This window comes from Camelus ferus, chromosome 10, assembly GCF_009834535.1.
Source record: "Camelus ferus isolate YT-003-E chromosome 10, BCGSAC_Cfer_1.0, whole genome shotgun sequence".
In the NCBI taxonomy this organism is placed as follows: Eukaryota; Metazoa; Chordata; class Mammalia; order Artiodactyla; family Camelidae; genus Camelus; species Camelus ferus.
In genome coordinates this window covers 31,457,530-31,469,754 of record NC_045705.1, presented here as the reverse complement: position 1 = coordinate 31,469,754, position 12,225 = coordinate 31,457,530, and the positions used below count along the sequence as shown (strand labels likewise).

The following is a 12,225-nucleotide window of genomic DNA, read 5'->3' as shown; positions in this document are numbered from 1 at the left end:
TTTTTTAAATGTTTGACACCTGTGGTGGAAGCAAACTTCTGGAAGTTGTTGAGGGTATAACTCACCATCAAACAATAATTCAAATACAATAAACAGGGATTCACCAGTTTGCTGGTTTCTGTCTTCCAGTTTTCCTGCCATTGGCAAAGATTTTTGTCAGCAGGAGGTGAGGATTTATTTTAATTCAATTTTCTTGACCAAATGTTTTATTAAGCATCTACCACGTGCCTAGGTGATTCAGGACCTGTGAAAGAAGGAAGATGGCTCTCACCCTCAGGAAGCTTGCAACTTCATGCAATTAAACAGCACATTTATGAAATCCTGAGAGTTTTCTCTGCTTGTAAAATTACTTTGAAGAATCTCTTATTCCTCCTATTTTTCCTTCTGCTGCCTGTGCTTCCATGCTGAAATAGATTAATTATCTCCTTCCCCCCAGTTTTTCTCCTAATAAGAATTTGAAGACAGGGTAAAATATGCTGAGAGAATCCTCAGGAAGTTAACTGGCTAAAACAGGAGAAGAAATGGGCCATTGCATGGCGTAATAAAAAAGAGGAGGGGCACCCACGAAGAACAACTGAGCAGGCGAGATGAAGCATCTTACTGGTGCAGGGAAATGGAAAGAAGAAAGGCATCAAAAAACACCCAAAGAGGCTGTGAAATGGTCTGGTGGCCTGGAGCAAACTAAAGCACGTGGTCACCTGGCGTTCCCCACGTTCACTGTCATCCCAGCAACCACAGCAGCAGAGACTGCTGCCCTGTATTCAGCTTCCACTGAGTGTTGGACGGTGGTGAGCATGTTACAGTCATCTCCTTATTTAATTCTTCCTGTACAGCTCTGAGAAACCGCAATTCAGAGAGGTTAGGTTACTTGCAACAGAGAAACACAACTTAAGAGTGATTCAGTCAAGGCTGACACCCAGGCTTAACCAGAAAGGGAGGGAGAGGCTTCCTCAACACAAGTATTGGCTGAACTGGGGGAGAGAGCGAGCAAATCGGGACTGGAAGGAGCAGACATGAGTGACATTTTTCTAGTGATCATGAAAGAACTACATACCCTCCCTTGTGCGGCTCAAAGGGAAACCTAGCTTTAGTTACTGGCTCAGTCTCTCATGCCACAATATTGTTACAAGTGTGCCTGATCCTTGGGTGAAGAAATGTATCTACATACCTTACAGTCCAGAGTAGACACCACAGTCTTGGTGTAGTGAGGGCTAAAACAGGACGAAGACGCTCAAGAAAGACATAGGTCTGTTCCACCCCATTTTCCTCCAGTAGCCAACAAAGTTGGAGGAAGGACTAGGAAAGCAGTATTAAATCCTCAGGGGGAATTCCTGGAGCCCTTTATTGGTGGGCAATGGAATAAACAGTTAAATAAGTAACATCAAACTTCTTAATTGCCTCCAGAAGTAAAGAAAGCCAAATTTTAGAGAATAAAGCAACACCCAGGTTTCATAGAAAGTGATGCCTTCCCACGTGCCTTGTATGTCTATTTAACCTAGTCCAAGCCACCGTCATCTCGTGGCTGGGTTACTACCATAAGCTCCTAACTGTTCTCCCAGCTTCTACTCTTCTGTCCTGAGGTTTATCCTCCAGAGAACAGAGTCAGCAAGATCCTCTCAAAAGATCAATCAGATTGTGTCTCATACACACATTCTCAACAGAGGAAAAACAAAAAACAAAACAAAAAAAATCCCTACTAATGTCTTTCCTGGGTCCCACAGGAAAAACGGCTACAGAGTCCCCCTCACGGTCTATGTGACGTGGCCACTTACTCTTTCCTTGGTCAGTTATCCCACCTCTCTGCCGTTTTCTCAGTGCTTTTCAACTGCAGAATGTAGGGCACTATGGGGATTGTCAGGAAATCATCCTAGGGTCCCGACCAACGTGTAATGTCGTGGCATAGGAGAGAACGGTTGGTAAACTGCAGCTAAAAGTGATGAGCTTTTTGTTAAAATACCCGACTTGACCTTTCCATTCGGATAGCTAGAATCTATGCCATTATCATCTTTCAGTAGAGGGATCAGTCCCAGGTTCATGGATCTCTGAAGGGCTGAGGAAAACAACACAAGAACACCTAGTGGAGCTGACTCACTCTCCCCACGGACTGGTCTAGAGTAGTTGTTATAACAGAGAGCGTTGCAGGTGACCGCCGCATCTTGGCTCTGTCAGCCACACACCATGGTGTCCTTGTGAACAGGTTTTCTTATTTTCTTGGACTAGGGTAACAGTTCATTCTTGACACTGTGGTTGAAAAAATTAGATATGAGATAAAATATATACAGCACTTTACAGGGTTGCCTGGCAAACAGGAAGCTCTCAATAAATGGTAGCTATTATTAGCTCAGACATCCTAGTATTTGTTCACATTTCTCGCTGCTTTCTCTTTCCCCCTTGCCCAAGAGAAAGACAGTTAATTGGTAACTAATTACCTCATCTTCCTGCCAGAACTTCCCCCAGAAAAGCCCTCACTCTAAGGTCAAGGATTACAAGGTAACCCATGGATTATATGTAAGAGTCTAGGTAGGTGAGTAATGGTCTAGACCCTAACTAGGTAGAATTTCATCCTCTAACATAAAAAGCCCCAGCTAGAGAAATCTGACCAGGACGAGGCAATAAAGTGACAGAGAGCCTGGAAGACCTATTACGAGGCACTCAAAGCCGCACCACTGAGGTCTCATTCCCATGACTCACTTTGGGTCCCCAAGCAGTACTTCGTGGAACCCCAGAATGGGAATGCCAAAAAAAATTAGTTAATATCCTGTCTAGTCCTCCCCTTACAGAGGCAGAAACTGAGGCTCATGGCGGGGAAGTGACTCAGCCTAGATCACATGGTGGTCTGGAGCCTCGTACTCACCTGTGACATCCTCTGGGCGTGGCATGACCTACCTTGTTGGGTAATGTTCCGTCTTAGAGCGAGGAGTTGAGCATGAAGGCTCAGGAAATGTTTCTCCCTCCGTGGCAAGAACCCTTCACTCAAAGGGATGTCCTGGGCTGGGGAGACAGAAGGGGTGAGCCCTGGAGCACAGGGAGGCTCTCCTCCCAGCAAAACTCTCCCACGGGGCTTCCTCCTCTGCAGTGCAGACCCCCAGTGGTCCGAGCAGCTTCATCTCAGCTGAGGCACCAGGCGAAACTAAGGAAACTTTAGAGGCGAAAAGAGATTGGTAGACCGTTCATCCAATCTCCTTAGTTTACCCTCGAAGCAGCTGAGGGCCAGAGAGTTTTACTGGCTTCTCGGAGTCACACGGCTGCTTATTGGTCAGGTTGCTGGGTGCTGTCTCCGAGATACTGGGATTCTTTCTCGTGATTTTGATTTTGCGATTGTTGTTGCCAACTAACAGTGTCAGTTTTGCTACCATACAACAAAACTCCATAGGTTCCACAACCTTTTAGAGAACAAATAGCCTATGGCGATGTGAATAAATCACAAAAGGAAGGATTCAGGAAATCAGTCCCATGGCCAATCCTTAGATCAGCAATTTAGGAACAGAAAAATAGCTAAAGAATACAGCTAACCAGTAAGTTTTAGGTCCTGTTGTTGGTTTAGAAAACCCACTTACTCTCTAGAAGACCAAAGAATGTTTTTCAATATTGAGATGCTTGAACTATTTAAAATAAATTGAGCCACACGCTGTGATCAAGGGACCAAATTCCCCACAGAATTTTTTGTCTCTAGTGTGAAACATTTCCAAGAACCTGAGTTAGGAAAAGATTCAAAGTGTGTTCAAATTAATTCACTTAGAGAACTTTGTGAAGTTATAAATATCCAGTAATTGTGCACTGAGAGAGGGAAACTGAAAATATGACATTAGGAGAGTTTTTTGCCCCAATTTTCTGAGTTTCCATGGGTGTATGAGTCTGAAGGGAGAAGCGAAGAAAGGGCTGGCCAGGTGGGAGCTGTGAATGGGATGAATTCAGGCAAGCTCCTTCACCTCTGTGGTTTGCAGTTTACAGACATAGAACAGAATTGGACTAGATTATCTTTCATGTCCTTTCTAACCCTGACCGTCTATGCTTCAAGACCACTTAGACTTAAATACCCCAGAAGTGATGATGATGATTCATTGCCATTTACTGGGTACCTACCGTGTGCCAGGCACTATACCAGACACTTTGCAGCCATTATCTCCAATAGTCACGGCAATCCTGCAAGGCAAATTTTCTTATTGAGCACTTTTTGTTTCCTCCACAGCATCTATTTTCCTCTCTTCATGACAAAACCACCGAGATTTTGCTTTGGAGAAACCACACCACCCAGATCCCAGCCACGTAATGCGGGTGATGCTGTTCACCTAGAGACGGGTTTTGACTGGTTTAAGCAGGTGTCCATAAACCACCCCCTGAGCACAATATTAGTTCAGGGATGGAAAGTAACGCAGTCAGGAAGACAGGGAGACATCTGAGGGATTCACAGGAAAGCAGCTTACTCTGTCTTGGGCAGAACATATCAAAAGAGACAGATATATTTGCCTGAAGTGGTTTCGAGTGAGTCTGTGAGGTCTAGAACCGCAACAGCACATTTGTGACAAAGAAGAATCTTGAGCTTCCAGACACCCAGCACGTGAGACCTAGAAAGGCAGTCAGTATCACAAAAGGAAGGGTGAGGAGAGGGCAGAGTAACATTTGAGCCACTGCATCAAGTCTCTCTTGGAGCCTACCTTGCCTCGGATCTTTTCAGTCACAGGAGGTAATGACTTCCATTATTTTTTAAAATACATGGAATAGGATTTTCTGTCAGTTGAATCATAAAGAGTTCTAACTGGTACAATCTTATTATTTTTATCTTACTATTGGAATTCTGTGTCTAAGACTACCTATTTACTCAAGGTTACCCAAAGGTTGGGTTTATAGCTCTTCTCTCTCTCATTCCCAAAAAGTATTGTGACAAAAATGAGAACAAGAAGATGAAAATGCCTAAGTGCAAAAGTGAAGGTGTATTTAAACACGGGTAATATATTCATAAACAAGTGTTACTGTTTATCTCTAGGAGTCGTATTATAAGCGTGCTTAGAAATCTTTATTACTGGTAGCTTCCAAATGTGTCTCTGAAATAATATGTATGTGAAAAAACAATCTTTTAAAAAGTAGATTATTCCTAAAGATTCAGGAAATACTCTCTACAAAATAAATAAAAACTGCCCTGGGGAAAAAAAAAAAGGAAACAGAAACTTGTGACTCCCAGAACATAAATATAAACCCCAGGTTTGGAGATTATACTGTGCAAACTCAGGAAGGAAACATAGGTTAAAATCTCATAGGATTCTTCATTATGAGTTCACACTAATGACAGTCTCCTCCCTCCCACACCTGTTTCTGGTCATCGTAGACTGGTGAAAATGTCACCCACAATAGTCTCACGAATTCTCGGAGCTGCACCATTCTCTAACTTGAATTACACGTTGAGAAGAAGATGCCAATTCTTGGGTGCCATATGGGATGGCTTCTGTACTCATGAAGAAAGGAAACTTCTGGAACAAATTAATAGCACTGAGACACTATATTGCCATGACTTTAAAATTTTCAAAAAAAAAAGTTTAGTTTTAAAAGCAAGCATAGCATAATGGAGAGACTGCATCAGGAAAAGATGGTTTCAGATTCTATTTCCACCACTTCGTAGCTTTATAACCTTGTACAATTTAGTTAACAGCTTTTAGTGTCAGCTTTCTCACCTGTTAAATCGGGGTAATAACACATACCTTCAGGATTGTTAGACTATGGAATGAAATAACCTGTGTTAAAATGTTTATCTAGAAAATGCTTGATACGTGGTAGGTGTTCCATAAATGTTAATTAGGATTTTTAACTTTCGTAGGTGGACTATTACCCAGTTTAATGTGTAGGTCTTTGTGTCAAATTTTATAGGGGAGGCAGCACTAAATGAAAAATCAAATTAGTAGCACCAAAAATAATTACCAGTATTTCTTTGATGAAACAAAGTGTCTGATAAAAACATTTCTTCCTCCTCTTTGGTGGCAGATACTGCTAATACTTCACTTCCTTTATTCTCTTCTAATCTTGCTCACAGGAAAATAGTCACCTTCCCAGGCTCCCATACAGTTAGACATGACCTTATGATCCAAGTCTGGTCAATGAAGTGTGAGCAAAGTAACTGGTGGAGCTTTTGGAAATTTTTTTAAAGAGGTCATACTTAATTGGTGTGCCCAATTAGCACCTAATCTTATAATGTAGACCAACAGTGTCATGTAAAAAGTCCAGAGACACACACATACATATGTGGACACTTGCTTTATTACAAATGTGCACGGAAGAGCCATAGATGAAGGACACGCTTTACAATATATAGTGTTACTTTGACTGGCTATCCATACGAAAAAAAAATGTATCTTGGACCCTCCCTCAGAGAATACTCAAAAGTTAATTGCAGGGGGGTTTTAGATCTAAATTTGAAAAGTAAAACAATAAAGCATCTAGGGATTAATGTAGAGGAATATATTTCAAACTTGAAATAGGGAAGGATTTCTTAAAGAGGACACAAGTGGTATTATTGTCTTTTTCTTTAAGATACTGTAAAAAAAAATCAGAGAATGGTAAGTTATAAATAACAGAATTTTTTTTTTCTTACAGTTCTGAAGCCTGGGAAGTCCAAGATCAAGGTATCAGCAGATTCAGTGTCTGGTGAAGACCCAGTTTTGGGTTCACAGAAAGCACTTTGCTGTGTCCTCACACCGTATAAGGGATGAGCGCTAGGGTTTCTCACGGGGGCTCCACCCTTATGACCTAACCACCTCTTAAAGGTGCCACCCCCAATACCATCACATTGGGGGTTAAGATTACACAGATGAATTTTGAGGGACAAAAACATTCAGTCCATAACAACTATCATGATGAAAAAGATCAATAAGTTAGATTATGTTAAAATAAGAACTTCTGTTCCTCAAAAAATACCATTAAATGAGAAAAAGCAAGTTATAAAATTGGGAAAGGAGACAATATATATGTAGAGATAGAGACAGAAACATATATAGGTATGGCAAGGGGATTGTACCAAGATTATATAAAAAGGACTTCTACAGAAATAGCAGGAGAGATAACCTAATAATGGAATAAAAAACAGAACTTCATACAAAAACTATCAAAATGGCATGAAATTCATGAAACAGTGTTTGATATTAGCAAAATTCTAATTTGAAACAGTAAAATAGGATGGGCTAGGGAATGCATATAGAGATAGACATAAGTTATTCATAATGTCTAACACTGGGATTACATTTTGGTTTACAGGAATTTACTTATTAAACTAACTTATTAATTAATACTGAATAGGTCATGCATGGAACAATGATGACAGTCAGTCTCAAAACAACAATCTTAATTACTTCAATGCAGTTAAACCAAGGCCATGAGAACAAATCCAAAGAAACCATGCAATGCAACACAAAGTGCTTATAATAATGCAGGACACAAAGTATTTAACCAGTGGAATCCATTGTTGTTCAGTTTAAAAATGGGTACCAGATGTGAAATTCGAGGTGGTCTACCTCCAGGGACCATAAGAACCAGGGGACTCTGTTCTGAAAAGTCCCCTCCCAGCGGGTCCCCACACTTGATCGATGCAGCGGGGAAAATTATGTGAATCTTTAGTAGGAACTTTCAACAGAGGAAGCAACTGGGAAGGCTCAAGGGAACTCATTTCTCAGGACAGACACAGAGAACGCAGCATCCTCCTGGTATCAAGACGCCTTTCTTTCTCCTTCTCAAGCCGTAGACTTTGGATTTGAAAGAGCCTTAGACCAGGGCTCTTGGCTGAACTTACACTGAGCTGAGGAACAACTCTGGATCCCAGGGAGAGTGTAAGTTAACATTTTTTTAACATTTTTTATTGATTTATAATCATTTTACAATGTTGTGTCAAATTCCAGCGTTCAGCACAATTTTTCAGTCATTCATGGACATATACACACTCATTGTCACATTTTTTTCTCTGTGAGAGTTAACATTTGAAATGGTCTCAAAGTCATATATTTCTATGGTATCTACCCTCTGTCCTTACTGGTTTCTGAGCACCTACCGAGAACCTAACAGCATAAAACAGCTTTGCTTCAAGACAGATAACCTTTGCTTTTGACCAAGGCAGCAGTTCTAAGGAATGAATGGGGGACAGACGATTTTTCGAAGCAACATACATGCCCTCACCTACAGAAACCTAAGACTGTTGGAACAGGAATCGTGTTTGGAGGGGTCACAGCCTGACAGAGGATTCATGGGACCCGGACGTAGGGAAAAGATGGGAAGATTTTCACACTCTCCAGGGAAATAAAGTCACTTTTATTACCTTTCTTCTTGGAGTTATATTTCCCATCTCTATGATTTGTAGGGTAAAAAAATTAACATTTCTTAAGTACTTCCTATGGCACAGACTCTAGTATTACTAAGCTTTATAGATGTTAGCTGTTTTAATTCTCGCACCAACTCTATGAGGCAGGAACTGTTTATCCCTATTTTACCTGTGAGGACAATGATGAAGTAGATAAAATTACTTAGTTAAAGCCACACAGATGGTCATTGCTAGGGCTGGGGGTTGAAAACCCAGCTCTACATGATAAGCATTTGTGCTTTTAGACGTATTCCATTCTAGACAATGTTGCGGGGGGAATAGAGTGGGTGCCTAAAACTAACCCATCTAGAAAGATTTATAAACCAGAAACTCTTATTTCCTTTCTCCCCCTCTTCTTCCTTCCTATAAAGTTTACTCAGTATCCAATGCTTGTGTGCTAGTCAGTTCAAGAGTCAAGGACTGAGGATCTACACAGTCTATTGGGAGAAACACACAAGTAACCTACAAGCTTGATGGTTTAAATATTATGATTGAAATAAAAAGCGGATACCTGGAGGGGTCAAAAAGTTCCTCTACTGGAGACTTCCAGAAAGCCACCTCTTTCAGGAAAAGTCTGCTGAATTTTTTTTCCCCCAGGGATTCAGCATTTAGTCAAAGGGGTGGAATTTAGCATTTGGTGAAGCCTAGAGCCTCATCCGTTGGGTGTTGCCTCCCTCCTTATTCAGCTACAGACTGACAGGTACTAGTGCCTTTCACAACGTAGAGCAATCCCTGCCTCATCACAGCTCCACACGGTAGGGACCATCGGGGTCGGGAAGGTGAGACGAAGGATCCTGCCGGAGTCCCAGACTCCGGCAGGATAACGGGAGAGTCTGAATATGCTTCTCCACCATCTGAACCATTTTCTAAGACTGTGCCTACCCCACAGCAGAAACCGCTGTTTGGTTATAAAGCCAGCGGCTCTTGCAACAGCACGGATATCAGGAGTCCGCTAACTTATCCCAGAGTGTTGGTGTCTGTCTTGGTTAATTACATTCTGTTGTTCGGATTGGTTAAAGTAGCGATGCCCGTCCCAGAGACCCTAGAACAGTATAGAAGGTCCCAAAGCTATTATCGGTATTTTTAAAAGGCCAATGGAAATAGACCATTTAAATGACAGAATGTAGCACAGGCTAAGACATATCAAGGTTGAAGCTCTGCTCCACCAGCGAGTAGCTATGTGATTGTGGATAAACTCAGTTTACCTTTCTGGGTTTTATTCCTTACGTGAATAGTGGGACTAGTTTTCCCACTATTCTTCTAACTAGAGTTACAAGAATTAAATTGGATGGTATAGTCAAGCACCTCAGTAGAGCACTGTGTACTAAAAACAGAATACAAGCCACACTGTCATTTTAAATGTTTTGGTAGCCACATAAGATGCAAAAGAAATAGGCAGAATTCACTTTTGTAATATTTAAGCATATTTTGTTTAACTCAAAATGTCCTAATTATTATGTCAAAATATTTTATATCACTTTAGCTTTGAATTTAAACTTAAATAAAATTAAAACTCTGTTTCTTAATCACACTGTACACGTTGCAAATGCTCAGTAGCCACAGTGGGCTACCACACCACACAGAACAGACCTAGTAGGCACTCACCTAAGCCCTGTAAGGAGAGGTGGGGACAAAACATGGCTCCAGCAGACCAGGAATTGAGGGATACCAGGAAACTGCTGGCAGTTACATTAGATGTGATCAAGGCCTCATGTTTATGGAAAGAAAGAAAGAAAAGAAAGAAAGAAAAGAAAGAAAGGAAAGAAAAGAAAGAAAGAAAGAAAGAAAGAAAGAAAGAAAGAAAGAAAGAAAGAAAGAAAGAAAGAAAGAAAGAAGAAAGAAAGAAGAAAGAAAAGAGAGAAAGAAGAAAGAAAAGAGAGAAAGAAAGAAAGAAAGAAGAAAGAAAGAAAGAAAGAAAGAAAGAAAGAAAGAAAGATAGAAAGAGAAGTCTTATTTTCAGAGACATGGATACTGAAGTTGAAATGACATGATGACTGAGATTTGCATTAAAATACGTTGGAACAAAAAAATAATGAAAAAGAGATGCATGAAGCATTGTGCTAAAACGTTAATCATTTTTTAATCTGAGTAAAGAATATATGAGCTCTTATCTCCATTTTGTACATATTTGAAATTTTTCATAATAAAACGTAAGTACTGGCAATCTAGTTGGAAAATAAAAAGGCATAATTCAGTGAGGACTTCCTATATGCTGGGTTAGGTCTGGTATTTGAAACAAATCTCTGAAGTAGTCGGTAGCATTTCCATTTGAAGGATAAAGAAACCGCGTTTCAAAGAGTTTAAATTCCCTGACAAGCTAATGGAAACAGTATTTGCACTCAGACAATAAAAAAAGACACACATTGTCTTTTTCTTCATACATCTTCTGGTTCAAAGGAATACAAAAATAATGAAAGAAAGAAGCCACATTAAATGGCAGGAATTCTTTGTATTGAAAAGATCATCCCAAATTTCACGATGTAGCATCAAAGCTGGAGGCGCCCTTGGTGTTCATGCAGTCACCCCAGTGGCCAAAGACGCTAGGCCTCAGCGACCTTGTCCCAGACCTTGCAGGTGGTCATTGTCACAGGCATATATAAACCACTCTGAGGACTGTTATCTCCCCATATCCTAGAACAACTAATGTCAGCTCATATGAAGTCTTGAGCATCTTGCAAATGGTAGTTCCCTTTTGTGAAGCCTCAAAGCATTTCCCCCAACTTTTAAACATAGAGTGACAAAAAGTGAATTCCCAGAATAATCTGAATAATGTGAAATAAGAGGAAGTCCATCAGGCTGTCAGTAATTTGGGAGGCCAAAGAGCCACATGAATGGCTAGTTACAGCCCAGGTCTGACTTAAAGTTGTACGTTTGAAGACATACTTTTGATATCAAGTGTGCATGCGTATGTGTGTGTGTGTGTGTATTTACATAGATTCCATAAATCAACAGAAATATAGGAAAAGAGCATCCCGGAGTAACGAGCATGGAGGTTATCACTTAGAATTTCAATTTAAAAGGAAGATACTTAAATTCTCAAGCAGCGGAAAGCAGAGGCCGCGGAGTGTCTTCCCGGATGCTGAGGGGCCAGAGGCAGTGGCGAGTCCCAGTCCGGCCGCCGGCACCGCCATGAACTCGGCCGAGGCGGAGTTCCTGGCCGAGAAGGAGCTGGTCACCATTATCCCGGACTTCAGTCTGGACAAGATCTACCTTATCGGGGGCGACCTGGGGCCTTTCAACCCTGGGTTACCCGTGGAATTGCCTCTGTGGCTGGCCGTCAACTTGAAACAAAGACAGAAGTGTCGGCTGGCTCCTCCCGAGTGGGTGGACGTGGAAAAGCTGGAGACAATGAGGGATCGTGAACGAAAGGAAGACTCTTTCACCCCGATGCCCAGCCCTTACTACGTGGAACTCACCGAACTCCTGTTAAACCATGCTTCGGACAGCATCCCGAAAGCAGATGAGATCTCAGGGATGTGTGGGACACTCACATAGCCAAGCTCCGGGTGTCTGCTGGCAGACTGGTGAGACAGCAAGTGCCACGCTGGACAACCTGACCTTGATGGAGGTCAACACCAGCGGGCTTTTCTTCACTCAAGCGCTCAATCACATGTACAAACTCCGCACAAACCTGCAGCCTCTGAAGGTGCCCAGTCTCAGGCCTTCTAGGGAGACTCCGGTTTGTAAAGGCCTCGTGTCTGCCGGCAGGAGGCTCGCCAGCTGGTGAGTGAGTGCTCAGGGTACGACAGAGGTACTCATATTTCTGGAGCGCAAGAACTACTTCTGAACATGTGGGGAATAAAAAGCGCCGTGAAGCAAGGAATGGATTTATAACGTTGGGAAGCAACAGGCTTGCGCTTAGCCCCCAAGACGCTCATTAATTCCCCGTCCGT

General features: G+C 41.7%; 1 pseudogene; it reads left to right on the top strand.

Annotated features, from left to right (window-relative positions):
- The first annotated feature begins 11,260 nt into the window (after positions 1 to 11,260).
- On the top strand, positions 11,261 to 12,001 carry LOC102514497 (annotated as a pseudogene).
- Positions 12,002 to 12,225: the final 224 nt, after the last annotated feature.